Genomic DNA, 4,892 nt, shown 5'->3' with positions numbered 1-4,892 from the left:
GATGCAAGTCTGCCTTGTGCCTTGCTCTGTTTTCAAATGCCCGCCCTATAAATAGAATGAGGTCAATGCTTGTCCACCACCTACTCCTCCTCATCATCATCCTCCTCCTCCTCCTCATCCCTCCCCTTACAACTCAACCTCATTCTATCCCTCACTGAAAACATCACTCACAACTTCTCATCATCCTCCTCCTCCTTCTCTTCCTCCTCCCCTTACAACTCCTCATCATCCTCCTATTTTCTTGCTCAACCTCATTCTATCCCTCACTACTTCTGCTCATCCTATTCTACCTCCTTCTCCTCCTCTATATTTTGAATATTGTTTCCGAAGAATGGACATTGATATGTCCAAAGCTCCGCCAATTTATGTAGATGCATAACAATATTATCTATAGCTATTACAAATTGCTTTTTCCTCCACCTACTGGCTAAAGTACTTACTTTACTCCCTGAAACATCTGAACCCATCTGATATAATTGTTACAACTTTTGCCGATAGATAGCGCAATCGGCAGTGCCAATCAGACGGCCGGTTTTTAGGTTTTAGATTTTAGGTTATGTTGTTGTTGTTAGGAAACATTGTCACCAATACGTAAGTTATTAAAATGATTTTATTTGCAGTTTCTATAAAAAAATGTAGATGGAGGAAAAATGTTGTGTACATCACGAGTGAAAAATGTTTTTTTCTCCCTCAGGAAAATTGTTGCCCTCGGCTTCGCCTCGGGCTTCAAACTTTTCCCTCAGGGAGAAAAAATAGCACTTTTCACTCTAGATATACAAATAACTATTTTCATATCATTATACAGTTCAATAATTATTTTCTTAGTCTATATTATGTAAATTCATCTATAATGTTGCTGTATTGTAATCTATTGTATATATATAAGTGTATAGATAGATAGATAGATAGATAGATAGATAGATATATTTCTCGATTCATGAAACATCTATAGATGCATGAGATCACGTCAAAATATTAGAACACATACTTAATAGAGTACTAGTCAAATTATTATGCCTTTATGGTTTCAATGTTTTTATAGCATTACAGGTCTAAGCTGGATTCAGGCAGCTCAAAAAACTCGTCAACATGATAGAAGGGGTTAGCGCAGAGCCACGTATGTAGAGTTTTTTTGAACTCTATGGTTCTCATGTCTCTAAACTTGAGGGGTAATTTATTAAATAAAACGTCTACCCATTATCAGATGGCTGGACCTTAGCCTTTCCAGACGGACAAAAGGAATGTTGATGTCATGACTATGTCGAGTATTAATCCCATGAACGTTCGATCTACATTGGAGCGTTTCTCTACACTTATGAGTGTGAACAAGGCTACTGAATATAAGCCAGTATATATTGTAATCTACATAAATAAAGTACTCATTCAATCAATCAATCAATTTCCTCCTCTTACTCCTCACCCTCCTTCTCCGCCACCTCTTCCACCTTCTCCTCCTCATCCTACTCCTCTTACTCAACCTCCTCCTCATCCTCCCCTACCTACTCTTTCAACTCATCCTCCCATTTTCTTATTCAACCTCATTCTATCCCTCACTCAAAACATCACTCACTACTTCTCCTCATCCCCCTATTCTACCTCCTCCTCCTCCTCCTCCTCTATAGTGAGGTCCACGTTATAATGACAGTGTAGAAAGATAGGGGAACAGGGATGCCGATACTTTCCCTTGTCATTGCCTACTTTGGAGGATAGCTGATACAGGTATATTTGATGTACTATCAACTATTGATATTTGTTTGAAATCTATAATCTATACTATAATAAAGGAAAGAACTGGCTTATACACGTAGGGGATAGGAAATTCACGAATGACGCATCATCACGTCTCAACTACTCAACTCATTAACTTCACATTTTGCATATACATTCTTAATTTACCCAGGATGGTTGTAGACCTATTAAAAGTTCTTCAAGATTTCAATATGTCAAGTTTTTAATTGTACCCTTGCGCAGCACGGGTTACCTGCTAGTCCTAAACAATTATTACAATCTAAATTATAAATTTTCTGGGGAGATTGTGATGATTTTCACCATAGTATTTTTAAAATTCGGGCATCGTTTCATTCTATTTGTATTGAAAAATATTAATATGAAACGAAAATCATAATTAAAAATGCTGTAAATCACCTCGAAGAAGTCTGCTACTGCAAATATTGACAAATCAGGAGTTTTTAATTAAGATTTTCGTTGAATATTAATTAATCATTAATTAACATTTGAACAAATGCAATTTATATTTTTTTCTTTTTTGTGTAGTTGAGAAGTTGATATTGTGGTAATTATTCATATTGAATGAAAAAGAATAAGATATTGTCAAAAAACCACTGATTTTTTGACAATATCTTAGTCTTTTCCATTCAATATGAATAATTACCACAATATCAACTTCTCAACTACACAAAAAGAGAAACACTGATTTATTGATAATTACTAATTAGAAAAATTATCAATCATCAATTTCTAATTATCAATAAATCAGTGTTTTTTTTTGACAATTTCTTAGTTTTTTTCATTCAATTTATAATTTATTCAATGTTACCTAAATTTGGGAGAGAAATAGTACAATGTATTCTTAGTTTTTCTCTCCCGATCTGTGTTTCTTTGTAAAAAAGAATAAAGAAAGAAAGAAATATTTGTATTGAAACTTTAGGCAAATGAAAATAATTCGAGAGCTGACAGTACACTGTATGTGCAGCATCCATACTGACCTATTTGAACTGATACTGACAGATTGAAGTGAAACACACTCTACTACTACGCTCCACTCTACGAGCTCTATTGATTTTGTCTCTACGGTGTGGGTGGTTTTCGTGGAGGAGGAGGAGATGGATGAGGAGGAGGAAGAGGAGGAGGAGGAGGAGGAGAAGGGGGGTAAAGGAGAGGGATGGTTTCAGTGAGGGATAGAATGAGCTTGAGTAGGAAAAAGGAGGATGAATAGGAAAAGGAGGTGGAGGAGGAGGAGGCAAAGGAGAGGGATGGTTTCAGTGAGGGATAGAATGAGGTTGAGTAGGAAAAAAGGATGTGGAGGAGGAGGAGGAGGAGCAGGAGGAGGAGAAGGAATAGATGAGAAAGAGGTGTAGGTGGTAAAAGAGTATAAGGTCAAATTGTGGAAGTGTAGTAAAATGTATTTGAGGATGACAGAGATGATGAGGAGGAGGTAAAATCGAGGAGGAAAAGGATGAAGGGATAATAGTGAAGGAAGAGGGAGAGAAGAAGGATGAGGATGAGGATGAGGAAGAGTGGAAGGAGGAGTCAGTTTGAGCTCCTCCCACAACCTGATTTATAAACCACCCACAATCAGCAGTCAAAACAAATTCAGTTGACAATTCTCTATGGATTTAAATTGTTCTGAAAATTCTATAATTTCCTTAATTATTTCAAATTCAAAGCGATATAATATCTCCATAAATATCAAACCTTTTATGGTTATCAATTATCTCCCGACACATATTTGACCGTGCGAAGTGAGGTCTAAGATTCAAGTCGACGGTTTGGCATTTCTCTTAATGTTTATAAGTTGCGCATTTACGGCGAAACGCGGTAATAGATTTTCATGAAATTTGACAGGTATGTTCCTTTTCAAATCGCGCGTCGACGTTTATACAAGGTTTTTGGAAATTTTGCATTTCAAGGATAATATAAAACAAAAAAGGAGCCTCCTTCATACGCCAATATTAGAGTAAAAATCAGACTATAGAATTATTAATCATAAATCAGCTGACAAGTGATTACACAGATGTGTGGAGAAGCCAGTCTATTGCTGTATTTCCATAAGGTCTATAGTTTCAATCAGGTACTTGTGGATGAGAATACTGCGTGAGGTCTACTGTTCACAGAACTACTAGTCATATATAGTGGGGGCCAAATTTTCTTAGATCAGCAAATAATCAACGAATTGTATTAATACTTTGTAAATAATTGTAGCTTGTGTGCTTTTTGTAATCATGTCTATAATTTGAATAAACTCCTCTAGTCGTGTTGTACCCTCCACCAGGGACATTATTATTATCATTATTATTAATATAAAAATTATGTAGCTAGATGTGCTATCCACAACCAACAGTGTCAAGATTGACCTTCTGAAGTCAGCACCTGATTAACATTGGTGTTGCTATCCTTGTCTATCATTAGACAACGCAGATAGCTCTATCCTCTACCATCTCTGCACTGTTGCCAAATCGTTAGTTGTCTATGAAGAAGTATAATCTACTACCATAATATTTTATCTCAATCACTAAAATATATCATTAAACCAGCAGGTAACCCCGTGCTCTGCAAGGGTCCAATTTAAAACCTGACAAACTTGATGTAATGAAATTTTGAAGAGTTTGAAATAGGCATATAACCATCCTCGGTAAATTAAGAATGTATATGCAAAATGTGAAGTTAATGAGTTGAGTAGTTGAGACGTGATGATGCGTCATTCGTGAATTTCCTATCCACTACCTGTATAAGCCAGTTCTTTCCTTAATGCTATTATAGATAATCTAGATTTGGAATGTTGTATAATATACGGTTATGAGGAAATTTTTAGGCTAATACTATTGTGCTATTTCATAAGTTATATCAGTGTAATATGAAATAGATGAAAAATTAAAAAAAAAAGGTGCACTAATATCGAGCCAAACCCTAATATTCACCTCATCCTTGGAAATTATTAGACCTTGAATATCTCAGCAACCCCTAGTTCTAAATTTGGTTGAACTCTATATTTGCTACCCCTTCCTTCTACCCCTCATTCGCCTGATATTCCTCCATTCCCCTCATTCGCCTCAGATCCCTGCATTCCCCCTCCTTCGGTGAGGTGTGTTTTGCAGTGGCTTGCGTTGTGACCTAGTTTCTAAATTCCTCCTCCTCCTTCTCTTCCCCTTCCT

The sequence above is a fragment of the Nilaparvata lugens genome, chromosome 14 (genome assembly GCF_014356525.2).
Source record: "Nilaparvata lugens isolate BPH chromosome 14, ASM1435652v1, whole genome shotgun sequence".
Lineage (NCBI taxonomy): Eukaryota > Metazoa > Arthropoda > Insecta > Hemiptera > Delphacidae > Nilaparvata > Nilaparvata lugens.
This window is presented reverse-complemented; position numbering follows the sequence as displayed.